This window comes from Cotesia glomerata, linkage group LG4 (genome assembly GCF_020080835.1).
Source record: "Cotesia glomerata isolate CgM1 linkage group LG4, MPM_Cglom_v2.3, whole genome shotgun sequence".
In the NCBI taxonomy this organism is placed as follows: Eukaryota; Metazoa; Arthropoda; class Insecta; order Hymenoptera; family Braconidae; genus Cotesia; species Cotesia glomerata.
Window position 1 is genome coordinate 4,265,515 of NC_058161.1, and position 22,006 is coordinate 4,287,520.

The 22,006-nt window shown below is 25.9% G+C and overlaps 1 protein-coding gene and 1 long non-coding RNA gene across 3 annotated transcripts in view; one reads left to right on the plus strand and one right to left on the minus strand.

The window, feature by feature from the left end:
* Positions 1-22,006, plus strand: part of LOC123263475 (protein tyrosine phosphatase type IVA 1) — a 39,281-nt gene that overhangs the window by 2,041 nt on the left and 15,234 nt on the right. The window contains exon 1 of one of the 2 annotated variants that reach the window (XM_044726262.1): positions 19,262-19,952. The exons of the other annotated variant lie outside the window; for it this stretch is intronic. The gene's annotated coding sequence lies outside the window, so the exon portion shown is untranslated. Of the gene's footprint in view, positions 1-19,261; positions 19,953-22,006 lie in introns of those variants that run through there. 2 annotated transcript variants of the gene reach the window in all.
* On the minus strand, positions 1,297-19,127 carry LOC123263485. The gene is made up of 2 exons (XR_006509175.1): positions 18,953-19,127; positions 1,297-1,554 (listed from the first exon to the last, which is right to left on the minus strand). It is a non-coding gene; the product is annotated as an uncharacterized LOC123263485 (long non-coding RNA).

A 22,006-nucleotide genomic window follows, 5' to 3' on the forward strand; every position in this document is an offset into this window, starting at 1 on the left:
TATTTTCTCAGCTCATATAATTCAATTTGAAAAAACAAACCCAAAAAATGTTATTTGTAACTTTTTATGATATTCCTACACCTTAAAATTATCTAATAATTTAATAATTATAATTACTATTTATATACTTATGAACCATCATATGAAATATTAAATATATTAGAATTATAAAAAGACGTAATGAATTGAATGTCAAGTGAATAAAAAACAAAGACTTGTAGATGTTTATTAAATTACGTCCGTAAACACTACTCTTAATAAATGTACACCGTTCAACAAGACTATCTATAGATTATAATGCCTGGAGCTATTTCTATAATAATAATAATAATAATAATAATAATAATAATAATAATAATAATTTATAAGAAGAAGAAAAAAAAAAGAATAATAACAATTTCAAAATAAGTTATTATTAAACAACTTATTATTGTTATTAAAAATTAGAAGTCAATAATATTAATAATAATAATAATAATAATAATAATAATAATAATAATAATAATAATAATAGGTAATAATAAGAATAACAATAATAATAATAACAATAATAATAATAATTTCAAAATAAGTTATTATCAAAAAACTTATTATTGTTATTAAAAATTAGAAATCAATAATATTAATAGTGATGCTAATAATAATAATAATAATAATAATAATAATAATAATTATAATAATAATAAATAAGAAGAAGAATAATAATTTCAAAATGAGTTATTATTAAACAACTTATTATTGTTATTAAAAATTAGAAGTCAATAATAATAATAATAATAATAATAATAATAATAATAATAATAATAATAATAATAATTATAATAATAATAAATAAGAAGAAGAATAATAATTTCAAAATGAGTTATTATTAAACAACTTATTATTGTTATTAAAAATTAGAAGTCAATAATAATAATAATAATAATAATAATAAATAGTATAGATAGAGTTGTCCTTTCATCAATAGGTAATTAATATCTAATGTCAATAAAGTTCTTATTTATAGAACTCTATATATATATTTTAAAAGAAATTTAGTCTACAGTCGGAGATATTTAGTATCAAAGGACATATCATATGATAATTATTATCTTTATACTTTATACTTATAGTTTATTGTTATTATAATCAAGATTAGTATAGCGAAAACTATTATGATTATTAAACATGAGACTGATCAGCATCTTGTCGGGTGGTCGGCTGGAATTAATCAACCATTTTTTGTTCCTCGCCACGTGTCTGTGTTGAATTACTCAAACTGTTTGGTTGCTCATCATGATGAGTCAAGACCATGCATATATTGTATATGATATAATATTCGTATTCTTACAATATGATGCTATTGTGTAGTCAGTTTTTATCTTTGCCTATTTAATACGTCTGGCTTAATACTACACACTGGTAAGGACATTAACAGCGATGCTGAATCGTCGTAATATATATGTAATTACTGCCTCTATGACGCACGTGGACTCCAAACACACGTCATTCGTTATCCGACACTTGTCGGCACTTCGTGTCCATGTGAATTGATAATACAACTCTTTGCTATTGCTGAAAAGAAAACACACGTGGAAATGGGTTGATAGTTTGTTAGAAGTTATTTTTGGATTTTTTTTCTCAGAGTTCATGATTGTATTATCTAGTGATGAAGAAATTGTAGGGAGTCGGAAAATGATTCATAAAAGGAATGTTACTATAATTTAAAACTTAAAATAAAAATTAGTAACTTTACTAATATAAATCATTTCTTCTTATAAAGTTAAAGATTTTTATTAAAATTCGTAATTTTCTTCTTTAAAATTATTTATTTTTCAAAAAATAAATTTATTTTTTGTAAATTATTTGTAATTTATATTAAAAAAAATTAATATAAATTATTTCTTCTTATAAAGTTAAAGATTTTTATAAAAATTTGTAATTTTCTTTAAAATTATTTATTTTTCAAAAAAAAATAAATTTTTAAATGAATTTATTTATGAACAATTTTGCATTAATTCAATTACTTTCATTTCTTTAACATAAAAAATGTTAATTAAAAAAAAAGTATTTTATAAATTAAAAATCTTTCTGCTCAAATTTTTTTTAACTTGCTTTATGAAAAAAAAAAAAAAAAAATTATTTAGACAAAGAAGAAATATTAACTTAAAAATAATCAAATTACTTACATAAAGTACTAAAAAATGCAACCATACCTAAAAAGTAAAAATTTTGCAGCTTCTGCATTTTTAAAATAGGACAGCTAAATAAATCTTGAAACTTTTTTATCAATAGAATCTTAATTCATTGTTAATAATTTTTTTATATCATGTATAAATTTTATAGAAATTAAATTATAATTTTGTACAGTTTGCTTTTTTTAAAATAATTTTAATTTGCATTAATTTTTTAGTTATAATTAATTTTTTCATTCCTAAAAAATTATTTTTTTATAAATTGTTATTTTTTATATAATCTGATGATTAGTCAATTAAAATTATAATTTTTTTAAAAATAATTATCAATAGTCATCAAAAATAATAATAATAATAATGAATTTTTAATTCTATAATTTAATACTATAAAATTAGTCTTTAGAAAAAATAAATATTAAAAATAATAATGAATCTTTTTTCAAAAAATTAAAAGCATAAACATTTAAAATTTCCCTAAAATATAAATTTAAAGAAGAAATGATTAAAAAATTAAAAAAAAACACCATTACAATAAAATCGTCATTACACATACACTGATAAAAGGATTTATTTGTATTAAATAATATTTTTTAATATGTAACAAATCATTTATTAGAGACCATTTTTTAATATTAAATAAATATTTCTTAGTATTTAAAATGATTTGTTTGTATTTAATAAATCTGATATTCATTTATTAAATATTAATCAATCTTTTTAAATACTAAGAAATATTTGTTAAGGCCTAACAAATGGCTTCTAATAAATGATTTGTTAAATATTAACAAATCTTTTTAACTATAAACAAATCCTTCTATCAGTGTAATAAATAATTAACATTAATTTAGCAGATATTTGATCATTTAAAAAATTTATTAACAAATAAATTATGGCAAAAAAAATTAACATGTAGAAATTTAAAAAAATTAAAAATGCAATTTTTAAAAAATAATTTTTTTAAACAAATTTGTTAAAAAAAATTGTCAAGTGACTGCTAATTTTAATATCGTTAAAAAATGAGTATTTTAAAAACAATAATTATTATTCTTACGTAATTATAAGAAACAATAATGATAAAAACGACGGTATCAATTTCGGGGACCACCAACCGCGACGTTGCGTCCGTCTGTACAAAAAAAAAACACAATACGTTAGACAAAACATACGGTGACATAAAGCATCCGTCATATCTGTATCTACAATGAAATTTACTGTGTATGTTATATATAATATGTAATATGTTATATGTTATATACAATGTCGACAATTGAATAATAAGTACAAGGAAATAGCCGAATAAAATTACCAGACAGAAATACAGGTTATAAAATGTTAATGTCCTTAACGTGGCCTGGGCATGTACTTTAAACATAATAACAAGGATTTTAAATAAAACTGGTACGGTAGAATAATATGTATAGAGTCGTCGACCCTGCTCTGGGTTCGAACCTGCCCCCTCTGAAAAGGCGATGAGTCCCCCGTCTAGACGGCGCGCACCTAAAGGACGCCAGCAGTGAGCAGGACGATTGACCAGCACGGGATGGGTTCTGGGTTATAGTCCTTTATTCTTCTTTGTTTCTTCTTTTATTCCCATTTTATTCGAGCCCGGGACCCTACCTAACAACCCACAACCGGTTTCGAGAGAATTCGGCTCCCTTTGCCGGGCGAAAACGCGGGAAAGAACTCATTACTTTCTTATTTTTTATTTTTTGCTAACCAAGAAAAAGTTCGTGAAACAGAGCTCGAGTGGATGGTAAATATTGTGTATCATTATCAGGGACAAATATTTGCCTCGGTAAAACGATTAAATGCACTTGACTGTTCAACAGATAGGAAGTGGATAAGCTGAGCGGAATACTAATGTAATGAGTCTTGATCAATTGTTCCCGGCAGCTATTCTAATGCGCACATCCGTTTTACGGTTTCCTTTAATCGCGCTTCAATTATGCCAGTCGGTGTTTTAATTAACTGCCCGGATTCTCTCTTGCGATCCTCATCCTTCTAAATCGGTTTTGTTTGCGGGTGAGTGAAGGATTTTAAGGGATTTGTTCGCGCTGTTCAGGAGTTGTTTGGTGAAGATTATAGATTGATAAAAAAAAAAGAAACAATTTTTTATAAAAATTAAGTTAGCAGACATCTGACAATTTTTTGAAATTTTCTCATTAAAAAATTTATTAGAAATAAATAAAAATTTCCGCATGTAGAAGATTTGAAACACTATAAGGTAAAAGTCCCAGTAGATGATCATATACTGGTACATGATCATCTATTGGGGCTTTTACCTTGAGTCCAATTAATTAGAAACATTTTTTTCTTGTTTAATTAATTAAAGAAAATTCAACAATTCTTTTATTTTATTTTATATATTTAGAATTCTATTCAATATTTTTTTTTTCAAAATAAACACTACAAAAAAAAATTAATTTTTTTAATATTAGTCTATTTTTAATAAATTTAAAGAAAAAACCAATTTCATGAAAGAAAATTAATCATAATTTAATTTAAAAGAAATTTTAATGTAAAAATTATTCTATTTTTGACACACTTTGAGAAATATTTTTAATTAAAGATTAAAATTATTAAAAAAAATTTTGTCTTGATTTAAGAATGAATTTCTTCATTTAAAATATCGAAAGTATTTAAACAGTTCCTTAATAAAAGGTTCCAGTCTTTATGGTTTATAATTAAGTTTTTCGACATATTTTGCAAAGTACACAGAAAAAAAAATCAATTTCAATAAAATAAATAATTTTGAAGAACATCTTCTTGAATTAAGTAAAAAAATTCTCAAATTTATTGCAAGAAAATTTCCGTGACCATAATTTTATTTTTTTTAACACTATTTCCGGTAATAAATTTATTTAAAAAATTTTCCATCTTTTTAAATGACAATTATTAATTATTATAAATTAATGTCATGTAATTTTACAAATTTGATTAAGTAATAATATAAAAAACCGCTTAAATTACAAATTTTGTTTATCAAGAAAATTTTGGTTCAAGCATTTTTCTCTTAACTTAAATTAATTTTTTTTTCATTGTACTTTTATAAATAACCCGTAAAAAAAAATAATGTTAGGGTTTGTTAGGCCAACCTAATGTACAACAATGATTTAGTAATTTTCAACAGGTTATGGGTAGTAAAAATTATAAAAATAAAATTTTTTTGAAATAGAAACTTCAAAATATAATTTTATCAAAAAATTTTCTATTAATTTAATACACAATCTAATATAAAAATTCTCTCTTACAGAATTATATTTGTAAAAAGACAATTTAATATTCTTCTGAATAATATTTGAAATTAAGGTCTCAAGTGAATTTATACCAAGAGAAACTTATAATTATTTAGGGTGAATATTAATGAATTTTTTACAATGTTTAAAATAACTTTTCGAGTACTAATTTATTAAAGCTAATAATTTCAAGTCCGTACTAAATTATTACTCAAGCGCATGTGCTCTTTCTCTGCGCAAGTAAATTCTGAAGATTAAATAAACTAAATAATTATTCATTAAATACTTATTAACTGAAATTATTTATTCAATTTTTTACAATAATATTAATCGGCTAAATTTTTAAAAAATAAAAGCAGTAAAAAACTACACTATTTTTTTTTCATCAAAAAGTTTTCAATTTAACTATCATTAATTATCATTTATTTAAAATATAATAATAAAAAGATTTCTTCATTAAATTTTAAAGCAATAAATTTCTTTAGATCCGAAATAAATTTTCCATCAAATAAAATCCATCACAATAAAATCTATTGTCCATTTGAACTACAAAATATATATTAAAATACAATTTCACACAAACATCTTCATAAATTTAACGAAAATAATTTCCAATACAAAGTAAAATCCAGTATTATGAAATAAGACTTGCAATTTATGATAAAACCTTTCTTTGCGAGAATAAAGAGATAGATACGAAGGTGGTATTATATATTGGTCGCGAGTGGGTGGTAGTTCGATGCAGGAGATACACGACGCTGCCAGACGGGGTCGCTGCCCGATGTCACTGACCTTGGCTAACGATCGCCGACGTCTGGAAGGCTCGAGGGCACTTTCTACTAACCTTTCGCCACATCACTGATAACTATTACATTAGTCTTAGTCCTTTTCGCAGAAATCTAAAGTTTTAAAAAAACCTGACCTCAAAATCCCTTCTTACTGCTCAGTGCGTCTCAATAAGAGCCATGAAAGCCGGAACCCCAATAAAATGAAGATAATTTTACAGAATTGAGCCGAAAGAATCAATTAATTAACAATTCTCTGCGTGAAATATAATAGAGCCCGGTCATTTAGCTGATGGAGTGACCTCTCGGCCGCCATTTTGAGAATCGTTATCAAAACGTATGGCACAACCCAGTGACCCGGATGAGATATCGATTTTAGTAGAGAGTGAACCTAGAACTGTGTATTACTCTCTTACTCTCTTAGAGCTTATTCTTGCCATACCCCATTTTCTTTTGTTATTTTCCGGGCCGTGGAATACATTAACTATAACTATATCTATAGTTGCTATCTAACGCCGTTCTATAGCGCACTTTAAGCGCTGAATTGTGTATGACCCGGAAGAATATAAAACTCTATTCTATTTCTCAATTCGTGTCTTTACAGACCTATAAGTGACATTTTTCCAGTTCTAAAATTAAATAAAATTACATTTAAGAAGGGTTTACATTTTTTCTCTCTCTCGCCCTCTATTGGACAAACGAAAGTATCTCTGTCATACTTGTACAACAAATGGAATCTTAAAACGCATTTTATGCATAAATAAATGAAAATTTTCCAAAAAAGCGCTTATTCGCCCTTCGATAGATAATTTAATTATCTATCGAAGAGCCAAGCGTTTTTTTTTTCGAAATTTTATCACATACATGAGAAAAACACGTTTGAAAATCAACTATCAACCGCTCTTAAGGTACGGTTATTAAAGCAATATTTTAAGAAATCCTCGAAACTTTAAATATAAGTCATTAAATTCATAATATGTATGCTGTTAAAAATTGAAGAGGATTTACCGCACCTAACTTGAGATAATTGCAATTGAAAATGGCATTATTTATTTTATTTTATTTTATTTCTTTACATAAAGACCCAACAGCAATAGCCAATAACAGTGTCACTAGAGAATAAATTTAATAATTTAACGTCCTTTTACAAGATCATATTACATATCAAAGAAAAGGTATAAACAATAATATTTTAATGTACTTGGATTTTGAGAAAATGAAAAAAAAAAAAAAAAACTGACAAATGAAAAAAAAGATTTGTGTTTTTTAAACATCAAGATTTAAAACTTAGCCAAAAGAATTTAAATTGGTAATGATACGTTATTTCGTCGAATAATATAATTTAATATCAAAAATCTCGGAGGAAAACATATTTTACATGTAATTTTTTTTCAATCTTTTCCATCGAAGGAATTTCACCACTCTATTGAAAAACTAGTAGATTGAAGAATGAGATATTTAGAACAATTAAAAAAATGAAAATTATTTACCATGTAATTTTCGTGATTACACGAAAAAAAGAAGAAGAAAAAAGTTACATTATATGATGTAACGTGGCGCTTCATATAAAAAACTGGAAAAATTACAGTTTAAGATTGTAATTATTACAGATTTTATAAAAATTACATTGTAAAATGTATTTCGAATTTCAATTTTTCTAGTTTTTTATACGAAGCGACGCTTATTACTATTTATTATGTAAGTTTTACATTTTTCTTTTTTGCGTGTTATTAAATAAATTTCATTTTTAGAGGATCATTTTTAGGGGTACCAAAAACAGTCGCTAGCCACTGAAACCGTAGTTTAGGCTGAAAAAAAAAAAAAATAACTTGAATCAAGAGAAAAATTCTTGAACCAATAAAATAATTTTGAAGAGTTTCATTGTCTTGAATCAAAACGAAAAATTCTTCAATCAAATAAAATTTACTTAAACCAAGAAAAATTTTTTAGAGAATTTTTTGTAGAGAATATAGTCGTCGAAGAGTATAGTAACGTTTAAAAAACGTTAAACTATTACCTTAGCTTTGTCGGAACGCATAACATGGATAGCAACATTTGATATTTGAAAGCGACGTTTGCCACGCGCTCTCTCGGAAGCGTGGGTGAACCAAATTCACCTGTTACAGCCGTAAACCCGGGAACAGTCACTATTTATTCTATCTATTAGCAGTATAGTCACTAGGTTTTTTCTTTGTATCAGCGTAGAATTTTCCCATGACGCATCGTGGGAACTGAAAATTTCCAGATTAACTTCCCACGCAAGCCACCATCCAACTCTTGTGCACTATTTAATTTTCTTCTCGATATATTAAGCTCTGTATATAGTAGCAAAGCAGATGCTAGTGTATTTTATTACTGTATCGCTCTACTCCAGATTCTGCGGGGGTGGAATATAAATTGCAGGTCTTTGGAAACGCGTTGGCGTACACTCTATACGCTGGGCTATAAACCCCGCAAAAGGTCGATGCTATCACATTAAATACTCAAGTGCCAATCGATAATGTGGAATTGTATTCAATAAGTTCTTTCGGTTTGAACTTTTGTTCAATTGGTGGTAATTTTGCGTCTATAATTATACTCCGAATTAATTAACTTAAATTAAGCGTTCTTCTTAATTAATAGTGTGTAATTAATTATTTTGGTTTTTTAAAATTGGAATTAATTGTTATGTTAAAGGAATTAGCTCGATTTTTGTAGATAATAATTTTGGAAAAAATTTTTACTTCAACTTTTGGAAAATTTATAAGGAATTAGTGAAAATATGCAATAAAAAAAATTTATTTTATTCAAGAAAAATTTTTTGGTCTTTTTTGAGATATTTACAATAAATAAGTTCAAAAAGTTCGGGAATTTAATCAAAAAAATTGATTTCTAGCTAAAGAGAAAAAAATTGGCCTTTAAGATTTTTATAAAATTAGCAGAGCAAAATTTAGAATTTAATACGATACAATTTTTTTTTTTCTGAAGATTAAGATACAAAGTAAATTCATTTCAAAAATGCCAATAATGCTCAAATTTATACAGTAGAACCTCTATAACTCGAACTCCAAGAGAGAGGCAAAAAAATTCGAGTTACAGAGGGTTTCGAGTTAGGCAGTAACTGGTTTTGAGTTAGGGAGATGACAACCAGAAAGGAAAAAGTCAAATACATACACATACAAAAATTCAAGTTACATATATAATCAACATATTTATTCAAAAAACTTATTGGAAAAAGTCAGTAATTCTTTTTTTGCTTTAAATAAAGCTATTCTTTATCTGTAGCTTTTTTTTGACTAATCTTCACTGCTTTGAGCACTCGTAGTTGTTCAGAAAGACTAAGAGTTTTGAGTTTTACAATCATTGCTTATTAATTTTTTCACGGGGGGCTGTCAAAATTAATGTATATTGTAGTGATTTCTAACTAAGTCTAACAGTATGATAATTTTACAATCGTCAACAGAAAACCTGATGTCATCTAGAAATTCCATTACCATTTCGTAGAACTGGTCATCCTGATAAGATACTTACATACGATACACACTGATAGAAGGATTTATTTGTATTAAAAAAATATTTGTTAATAGTTAACAAATCATTTATTAGAGACCATTTTTTAGTATCAAATAAATATTTCTTAGTATTTAAAATGATTTGTTTGTATTTAATAAATCAGATATTCATTTATTAAATATTAATAAATCTTTTTAAATACTAAGAAATATTTGTTAAGGACTAAAAAGTGGTCTCTAATAAATGATTTGTTAAATATTAACAAATATTTTTAACTATAAACAAATCCTTCTATCAGTGCACGGAAAAAAATATTTCGTTCTGGTAACCTAACTGTAGAGTTACCACAACTATACACAGGTTACTGTTCGTTGTAGAGTTACAGTAACAAAATGTTATTTAGTTCTGATAACTCAATGTTGTTGAGCTCTCAGAGCTCTACGGGATTGTTCTCAGAGCCAAACGGTATAGTTGGGAGCACTCTATGTTGCGCAGTAGTGGAGTGCGCTGACATATTTCATAAACTTCTAAAATGACAAACAGAATTATTTTGTTACTCATCCATATTATTAAAAATATATGAGGACAATTAAGTTTCCAGTTTATTTATTTAAGGAAATAGGTTTTTTTTTTTTTTTTTTTTGTCGAATTGAATTTCGTTAGAACAGTTTTGTATTTATGGTTTTTCAAGGTTCATTTGCAGTGACTGTTAATTTAATTTGTTAGTTGAATATATTGTGATAAGTAATAAGTTATCGGAGTACATTAAAAAGACCCCATTTAACACAAAATAAAATTTGTTTTCGTTTATTTAATCTTTTCTTGAGCATATACGGTAGTGATTTTATGTCCGATATTTATTGATATAATTAAGGAAATAAGATAATTTTGTGACGACCATATTTTTATTTTACAAATAATTTTTATTTGTAATATAAATTCTATTATAATTATAATACTATTCTTATTTGTCATATACAATTATTGTTGGCAATGTAAATTCATTCTGCCGCATTTATTTATTAAATTATCAATGCTAAATCGTAAAAAAAATTATTAAGCAGACTTCCAAAAATTTTTTATAGTCTCAGAACGATCCTATAGAGTTGTGAGAGGTAAATAACGTTTAGCTCTCAGAGCTCAACGATGTAGAGTTGCAAGAGCCAAACGGTATTGTTACCATAAGAATACGTTAACCTACTGGAACTTTTTACAACTAACTAACTACTATAGAGTTCCTATAGCAAAATTGTTTTCTCCGTGTAATAATTTTAAATTCGAGATAAAGAGGTCCAAAAATTATGGATTCGAGTTATGGAGGGTAAAAATGTACAGAAATAGCTTGTAGGGACTCACTAATTATTTCGACTTATAGAGAGTAAAAATTTCGAGCAACGGAGGTTTTACGGCTTGAGGGGAAGAGAATGAAACATTTCTTCGAGTTGCGGAGGTTTTCGACTTATCGAGGTTCGACTTAACGAGGTTCTACTGTAGTAATTTTTATTCCATCAAAAATAAGTCTAAAGTTTAAATAAAAAATTTATTCTTGTTTTTTTAATAAAAAAATTGTTTCTTAAATTAAAAATATAAAATTCTTATGCAGAAAAAAATGAATTTCTTGCACCAAAAAAATTTTAAAGAAGAACGAAGTTTTTTTTAGAGCACACTGATGGAAGGATTTCTTAGTATTTAAAAAGATTTATTTGTATTTAAGAAATCATTTCTTAAACATCATTTCTTAGTATTTAAAAAATATTTCTTAAATACAAAGAAATATTTCTTATATATTAAGAAATATAACTACTAAGAAATATTTCTTAAATACAAAGAAATATTTCTTAAATACTAAGAAATATTTTTTAAATGCTAAGAAATGATGTTTAAGAAATGATTTCTTAAATACAAAGAAATCTTCTTAAATGCTAAGAAATCCTTCTATCAGTGCAGAAAAAAATTTTGTCGATTCGTGAAAATTTGACTTCATTCAGAAATTTTGACTAATGTAGAAGAAATTTTTGTTTTTCACTGTATGATTAAAAAAGTTTACTCAAAAATTATTCAAACATTAAAATTTTTTTATCAAAAAAACTATATTTGATAGAAATTATGCATTTCTTTTTATATCAAATATTTCTCTTGAAATACTTTTGTTTCATTAAAAAATTTTAATTCTTGTTTATCAAAAATTTATATTAATATTTTTTTTTCCTATAAATTTGAAGAAAAATTAAATAAATATATGAGTAAATTATTCAAATTTGAGATAATCTTAGTAAATAAATCGAAATGAAAGCCACTGAAAAAGAAGAATAAACTCTTACAAACACAAAAAAAAAACATAAATAAAAAGTATGTACAGTAAATAAACATATATATAAGTTTTTATTTGAAATTGACATGACGGCATGACCCTTTGTTCGTTTACGACATCGACGACAGTCGAGACATCTCAGAGGTTCTTTCAAGTTCATCAGACCGCTTAATTGTTTAAGCGAGGACCTTGGCAAGAAAAAGACGACAGTCTAACAGCCTGCTTTATCTATTTACCATTTAAAATTTTATAAATCGTTAAATTTAATTGCAAAGTTAAACAAATTTAATTTGATTAAATCCACGAATTTGAAGGACGCAATTGAATTAAATTAAGGAATAAAAGGTAGAATGTAAAATATAAGATTTTAGAGTGGAAGATGATGTTAATTTTTCTGTTAATAAAAACCGCGAGTTGAATGACAAAAAAGACCTTCACCCCTTGAACGAGGCAGCGAATGACGTCGTAATTTACCCTCTGGGAAATTCGACGCAATCTTGTGCAATATCTCGTCATGTTATGTTCGCCGTGCTTGTTCATGTTGTGTTCTTGACATATTTAATAAATATATTAAATCAGGACACAGAATTTACAATTGAGGGTGGATGTATAGGTAATTTTGAGGTTGTCAATGCTCAATTCGGATCTGAATAAATCAAGAAGAAAATTACACCGTGATTTTTGTTGAGATTGAAATGAAACCAACGGGACAGAAGAGGAAAATATATAGGTTAAGGCTAGAAGAGGTTAAGCTTTAGATTTGAATTTTATTTTCGCAGATTTATATGAAAATATTGTATTGTAGATATTTATGGATAATAGCGTGTCGTTTATTCAATGACGTTCAAATATATGAGGCTAAAAATCGCAATTACTTAGATAAACACAATTGTTTAGTGATTCGTGATATTCCAAGGTTCGTTTTAGTTATTTTTATAGCTGAGTATAGAAATATCGATCACTGTAAATATCAAGAATGTAACTAGTTACAATAATAATAATAATAATATTAATTTGAAATGATAAATGAAAATACACTAATCTATATAAATAAAATAATAAGGAAAATTTTGTTTCCAGGGTATTTGAATGATAAAATGGGTTTTTTTTTGGTTAAATTTAATCTCTTTGAAAAGGTCTTGACTTTAATTTGTGCCTTTCCATAGATTCATCTATTTTTTGGTGATGGACTAGCTTTGATATTGATTTATTAGAGAAGTTTTGAATAGTTTTTTATCATTTTATTACGTTAACACTTATTCATTAAATAATTAGTAATTCATCCTGTGATAGCAATATTACTTTTGAAGTACCCGAACAATGTGTATTATGACCAAAAAATTCCAAAATTCATTGAATCAAAGTTTTTTTAATTTATAATTCGTAATTGTTGGTAGTCATGCCGTGATTACAAGTTAATAATAATAATAATGATAATAATAATAACTAGCAAACTTACAGTCACTATGGGACTGCCGTGACTTGTAAACTATGAAAAATTAAAATTTTGCTTTATTAAATAATGACTTTTGTTAAATTGCACTGTACTTTCTTAAATATTGATGTTTTTAAAGATATAAGCTCATCCCGATGATACACTCATCAAGAGCTTTCATTTGAGTACCCACATGCATTTTGATATATTTTTCATATATTCATGTATATATAATATATATTTTAAAGATATAAGCTCATCCTGATGTTACACTCATCAAGAGCTTTCATTTGAGTACCCACATGCATTTTGATATATTTTTCATGTATTCATATATGTATAAATATATAAGATATATGAAAAATTGATGTGGGTACTCAAATGAAAGGTCTCGATGAGTGTAATGTCGGGGTGAGCTTATATCTTCAAAAATGTCAATATTTCACAAAATACAAGGTAATTTCGTAATCATAATAAATTGACTCTCAATGAGAATGAAATGAAACCTTGAAAAGGCACAAATTCAAGTCAAGACCTTTGCAATGACACTAAATTTCACTAAAAAAAACCGATTTTATCATATGACTATCCTGGAAACAAAATTTTTCTTATTCTCTTCATAATATAGATGATAAAAATAAAAATAATAATGACGATAATAATAATGCATGAGGTCTTATCAATCCTTTTTTCAGTAAAATCCTCACCAAATTCTCGACAAAAATAATTTATTGTTCAAAAATTAATTTTCAAAAAAAAAGTTATAAAAATGTTTAATTTCCCATTATTACAAATAAAATCAAAATAAAAAAAAATAACAACAAAAGTTACACATTTAATTATTTACAAGTTCAATTGTAAGGAAAATGGAGCCTTAATTGTCTTGCGTGACATTGAAGTTGAGGAACAATTGCACTGAAGTAAAGTTTATTTCTGAAGAAGTCTGTAAAGCGAGTCGTGAGTTGGTTTATATCGAGGTTAGTTGGATGCAATCTAATGATTAAATCGTTACGTCCAAACTAATTTGTAGGCACGCGTAGAGTAATGTAAGAGCGTTATATTACTTGTTAACGCTGGTTAGTTATATATTACGTGTTCTGGATTATATTTGAGATTGAAATTATACATCTAAACTTCGCGTATTGTGTTCATACACACGATTTGATGAGACGATGGATTCAAGTACCAGCGAAAGTTCTAATGAAAGGTATAGAAATGATTAATCGAGGTCACGACTCACTTTTTATACCATAAACTGATAAAATAGACATACAAGCCCAGTTTGCCTTTATAGTATTTTAATTACTATTACTGTTTGTGTTTCGCTTTGCCTTCAGGCTTTTTTTTTTTTTTACCTAAATATAGTTTATCATTTTTAGATTTTCATTCATCTAGCTTCAAAGTCTTAAAATAGGTTAGTTAAGAAGTAACATTATTATTAAAGATCAATTTTTGAACTTTTTTAAAATACAAAATTTTATTTAGATCATTAAGAATTTAATCAAATTATTTTTACATTAAACAAAATAACTTGAATAACAACGGAAAATTTTTGGATCATTAAATAAATGAATGTAAATTCGTAGATTTTTTTATGACTTATTAATGATTTTTTAATTTACGCTTTTAAATTACGTTTCAGTTATTTTTATTATTGTCATAAAGTTAAATTGAGGTATAAATAATAATTATTTAACCTTGACCGTATAATTATTGTTAAATATAGTTGGTCATGTTTTTTTTTTTTATTTTTATATTAATTTAAATGTAAGTGTCAATTTTAATTATTGAATAATTTTTTTATTTATTTTTTTGATCGTAATATCTTTTAGTAATAATAACTTCAGTTTTATTATTATTATTATTTGTAAATTTTTAAGAAATATATATAACCCAATTTTATATAAAATTAAATACAATAATATAAATTATTAATAACAAGTAAAAGTTAGACTTTTTTGCGGAAAGTCAAGGGTTCGAATCCAGGTGCCGGTTAAATGAAAACAACAAATAACAAATAAATACATTAATAAATTTTTTTTTATTTCCCCCATGAAAAAAAAAATATAATTCGAAATATATAAAAAATATATAAATATATAAAGAATATGTATAGCAAATATATTTTAGATAACTAATCTTTGGCTGATTTTCATATATATTTTAAATATATTTTAGATATATTCAAGGTATATCTTAAAATAAATAGTTAAAAATATAAAAAAAATATATTTAAAGTATATTTAAAATATAATTGAAATATATAAAATATATATGAAAATGGGGCAAAAGTTATAATTATAAAAAATATATTTACTATATATAATTTATATATATATTTATATTAATTGATGTATTGTAATCCGAGGACTAAGGATCATGATATAAGTTAATACTAGATTTTTATTTTTCGCAACGTTTCGGAGTTTATTACTCCTTCTTCAGGCGTCTGTGGAATCATACAAAATTCATACAATCAATTATTACAAAACAACATCTCAAAATCTCTTAACAAATTAATATCACATACCATAAAAGATTTATGTATTGACCCCCTCGGATTACAATACATCAATTTAATTAAATGTCAGGATCGGAATAACTATTTAAAATTGCATTTATATATTTTTTATAGATTTTTAATATATATATATATATATATATATATATATATATATATATATATATATATATATATATATATATATATATTTCTTATGTATTTCGACATTTTTAACTTCCCCGCTAAGAAAATCGAAGACTTTCAAAGATCGGGAAGTTATTGTTTTCACCCCGTTTTGCAAGAATCGAGTTTTCATCAGATCTCGACGTTTGAAGGTCACAGGAAGCGTCCCTGACTATCCCCGCGAGGTTGTCACGGTGTCGGTATGTATGTATGTGTGTGTGTGTGTGTGTGAAAGCATGTGAACCGCCTATAACTTTTGAACGGCTTGACCGATTTCATCGTGGTTGGTGCCATTCGAAAGAGCTTGACCAAACTTAGATTTTGAAAACTATTTGGACCGATTCAGATCAATAGATTTTGAGAAATCTTAAAAACTGAAAAAAATTTTTTTCAAATGTGGTTTTTGGAATAACTTTTAAACGGCTTGAAGGTTCAATTCCAAAACTAATCAGCTCTTAACCTCAAAACCACGTCGATCGCCACCAGTCCGGTCAAAATCGGTTGATTCATTCGAGAGATATCGTGAACGAAAGAAAACCGAAAAGTGTTTTTTAGAATAACTCAAAAATTCCTAGCGCGATCAATTCAAAATTTGAGATTCTTTGTGAGGCTTGAAAACTGCGTCGAATGCTTCTAACCGCGTAAAAATCGATTTATTCATTCAAAAGTTATTGTGGTTTAAAAATTCAAAAAATAGTGTCTTATCAAATCTCTATCTGACTTTTTAGCTCGAATAGCTTTAAAGGGTAGGAAATCAATCTCTTTGAGCTCGGAGAGCGCAAAATAACCCATAATTGTATTTTTGAGCTCGAAGAGCTCAAAAACGTCATTGGTGCAATTTTAAGCGCCTAAGTATGGAATTAGCGGGAAGTTGCAGGGATGGCCTTCAGGGTCAACTGTTTTCCTAATTTTTTCATGGGGGTTACTAAAGTCGCTAATACTAATTGTAATTTTTGTGCATAATTATTTACTTAATTATTCAAATAATAAATAAATTTAAATAGAAATGATCATTAAAGATTGCTTCAATAAAATCTACATTATTAAGAGTTATTAACAATAATCCAAGTAAAGTTTTTAATTAACTAGTTTTTCTCTAGAGTAAAAACCTGGAGTACGGGTGATTAATTTGTAAGTTGATAATTAAAGTTAATGACAAGCGCCTGTAAAAAGTTTATAGGATGACCAAGTTTCCAGCGAATGAATTAATTCGGTGGAAGCTGGAGTTTGATTTTTACTTTTTAGTTTAAGAGACACTAATTCAAGTTTCAGTGATTAAATTCAGACTCGTCTGTAATATATTAATAAATGAATTAATATATCATCATCATATGTATAAATATTGTATAAAGAGTGAAGTTCGATGAAACCGTACTAGTGAATACTAAACGGGCTTTCTAGGTCGGGTTAGTCGGTTGAATAACTTTGATGCACCTCAACTTCTCTCACCTTTCAAAAATCCAAGTTTATATCTTTTTGTCAATTTACCTTTTATGCTTTTAAAGGCATCAATATAAATTTACAACCTGTAGCCTGATTAATTTTTACTCTGAAGATTAAGTTTCATTTTAATAGCGCTTTTTATCTCAAAAGCTTTTTAATTTTTCAAGTTCCGAAGACTAAAAAAATTTAAAAGCGCCCTGGGAAAAGATGAAGATATTTTATTTCAAGAAGGCTTTGAATTTTTTTAGTGCGATGGGCATTTAATGAAAAATTTTTTAAGTACTAGATTTTTTAATGAGTTAGTACTATAATAACAACCTTGCAGTCACTATGTGACTGTCGGGAATTGTGAACTATAAATAAATAAAATTTTACTTTATTAAATAATGGCTTTTGTTAAATTGCACTTTACTTTTTTAACTAGTGACCTTTTTAAAGATATAAGCTCATCACGATGTTACACTCATCAAGAGCTTTCATTTGAGTACCCACATGCATTTTTGATATATTTTTTATATATTCATATATATAATATATATAAATATATGAAAAATTGATGTGGGTACTCAAATGAAAGGTTTCGATGAGTGTAACATCAAGATGAGCTTATATCTTTAAAAATGTCAATAATTCTCAAGATACAAGGTCATTTCTTAATTATTGATATTTTTAAAGATATAAGCTCATCCCGATGTTACACTTATCAAGAGCTTTCATTCGAGTACCCACATGCATTTTTATATATTTTTCATATATACATATATATATAAAATATATAAATATATGAAAAATTGATGTGGGTACTCAAATGAAAGGTCTCGATGAGTGTAACATCAAGATGAGCTTATATCTTTAAAAATGTCAATAGTTCACAAGATACAAGGTCATTTCTTAATTATATATCTAGAGATAGAAAATTTTCGAATGCAGTCTAAATACTTATTTAATACAATTCATATAAAGCACAATTTATCATCATAAATTGACTATTGGTGAGAATGATATGAAACCTTGAAAAGACACAACTCCAAGTCTAAATTTTTTCAACGATACCAAATTTAACCATAAAAACTCATTTTATCATATAAATACACCGGTCACAACATTTTTGCTTATTCTCTTAATAATATAGACAATAATAATAATAATAAAAACAATCATTTTACCTTTGATTATTTTCAAATAAATCAATAATAATAAAGAAAACATTTTAAAAATTTGCTCATAGGTATTTTAAATTTCTATACTTGCTAATTTTTTAAATATCTTCTTTTTAAAATTATTATCATTATTATTACATTCAAAAAAATTAAAATCCTAAACTTATGCTAAATTTAGCTTCTGAAAAATGTTAAATTTAAAAAATAAAGAATAAAAAATTATCACACACCTGCAACAATCACTATCACTTTCAAAACGAAAAACAATTAACAATAAACTAAAAGAGAATGAAATTTGATGTGTTAAATGACGTTCGCATTCGACGTCATCAGTAACCCACCATCGTCACACTGATAAACACATCTACAAATCCAAGTTGATTAGGTGGGAGTGAGATGGGATGAAAAGTGCGAGGTGGTGACTGGAGAGGACCCCACGCGTTTCAAATAAATGTATCGTCGCAGTCGGTATTGGTGAGTGCGTGCAATCCTCTCAAAGTAATTGAAGGTGGGGGGCAATGTCTCGGTGACGTGATTTAGTTTCAGATTCACCGTGCTCCTCTGTCAACGCGTTTAGCTTTAGTTCTCTCTAGTTCTCCACCAGGACAACCAGCAGTTATTACTATCACTCATTAAAAATTCTATATATACAACAAGTCGCGACTCAACTCAACAAAACTATCGTATATACTTCTCAGTGCTATTTTCATCGAATCGAATAGTATCTTCACCAACCGCTGGCCCAGATTCAACGCGACCGTCAAGCCGTCACAGTCGTTCGCGGTCTCTTTGTTCAAGTTTAAAAAAAAAATACTTTTTTTACGTCTACATACCTTATCTTCTTTCCTTCGCTTTTATTTCTTCTTTTCTTCATTGATAAGTTTAAATATCTTCATTGATTTTTATTAACTCATCAATGATCTACGTATCGTCTGTTACTCAATTATTTTATCAAAGTCTTCGCATGTCTTCTTTGGAGTAAAAAAACAAGTTAATTATCAAAGAAGAAATAACTAGTGTGTGTTTTTTTTTGTAAAATGTGACTGTCTGGTGATGGTGATAATCCTGCTCGGATTCCGAGTCGTAGATTTGTGATAAATTTTTTTTTTTTTAAGTGAAACGTAACTTAATTATTTGTACAGTAAAGAAGAAATCAAAATAATTTTTTACGCTAACATTGAGAACAAAGAACGTTAATGCGCTTGATATTCAGCGATCACTGACATTGAGGTAAAATTTCACAAATAATGTATGAGTAATTTTATTTAATTTAATTATTTAACCGGTTAATATAAAATATATGAATCATTAGATACACATTTATATAATTGGCGAATCAATATTAATCTAGAGATAAGAGTATCATTGGTATGATGCTAAAATATGTGAATATGCGAGCGAATTAGTTTGAGTGTTCTGGAAGTTTAGTCTGACGAAATTAGTTAATTTCTTTGCGAGTACTTATATATAAAAAATAAATTTATGTAAGTTTTTTTGTAGTGTTGAAATTTATGGATGTATTGCTTTGAGTTAAATAAAAGCAATCTGCTCGTAAGCGTCAGAAATAACTTAAAAGCATCATGGGCTCTCGATAATGTAAAGATTAAAAATTTATAAATTTTTTTTTTATCGGCAATCGAGGTCACACTAAAAATAACGCCTTTAAGTTATTTATTTTCAAATAAAGTTTTTGCTGGAGCTTTTTTTCCAAGTTTTTATTTTTAGAAAAGCAACCTGTTACACAAACCGGTTTGATTTTTAAATATTTTATAGAATTGGTTTTTAGTTTTTGATAAATTATTAGAGAATCAGAATAAAAAATTGGGTAAAGAAATTTTTGGTATTTTATAAAATTCAAATGTTTGAGAGGAAGAATGTTTGGTATCTCTGGTGTGTTATTTGTGAATTGTGTTTAATGTTAGGTGTATATATGAGTTGTGAGAAACAAAGGAATGATTTAATAGAGGTATCAATTACTGAAAATTGCTGGTAATTGTTTAGATCCAACGCCTGACCTTGGCCATAAAAATACTGAAAAATCAATTGTTTTTGTTTTGTTCTTTGAAGTTCACGTTTTTTTCTTCTTTGAATTATTCATTTAAATGGAGCAACAAGAAATCAATGTTTTCTGCGGATTTTTTTTAGATGAATAATTCAATTTTATTGGATGGAATCATAAATTTATATGTATTTTTTTTTATCAATTTTTTGAGGGAGTTTTTGTTACTTATATTATTTATTGGAAATATTTAAAGTTTTAGATTTGAAAAATTATTTTTGATAAAAAATATTGTAAGGAATTTTCTATAATAATAATAATAATAATAATAATAATAATAATAATAATAATAATAATAATAATAATAATAAAAATAATAAATATTGATTAAATTTTTTTAAGAGATTTGAAAATGTTTGCAAAGTTATTATTATTATTATTATTATTATTATTATTATTATTATGGGACATTTTTACACTAAAGATAATAATAATAATAATAATAATTTATATTAATAATTATAAAAATATATAATTTAAAAATTCAACTCTAAATTTTTTATAAAATTTAAATCTAAAAAAAATGAGTTAAAAATTAAAAAAAAAATTATTCAAATATTATAATTAAATTTTTTATTTGAGTTTATTTCCGGTATTATGTGATTATCTTAGATAAAATATTAAAAAATTTATTTTTGTCAAAAATATTTGCTTAAAAAACCTCATAAATCAATAACAATAACAATAACAATAAAAAGAAAAAAAATTTCTTTAAACAAGCTGTATAAATATTAAAAAGTTTTTAATTATATTTATCCACGACAAACTCCAATAAATAAAAAGGTTCTAAACCATACGCGTGTCACTGTTATACCGCCATAAAATAATATTTATACATAGATCATTTTTATATATCACATAATATAAGATAAACAATATTAATATTTGTATAATAGCTATATCTCAAATGATAAACCAACATTTTACAACTTCTTATGAATTATTACCACCTGGCTAGTATTAATATTAATATCTCTAAATCGTAAACACATAACATTACCATAGTAAATAACATTATAACATTAAATAAAAATAATTACCAGCTATACAAAGATAACAAATCTCCTAACATGTAAATACAAGTATAAGGTTGGATGAATCTAAAACGTCTAATATGATGAAAAGTGTTCTATACTAATACTAATACGTAATAACTAAAAAAGGAGATGCTTGCAAGACGATCGACATGTTTGCGTAATCCTTCAAAACTTAGCTGCGCATTTAT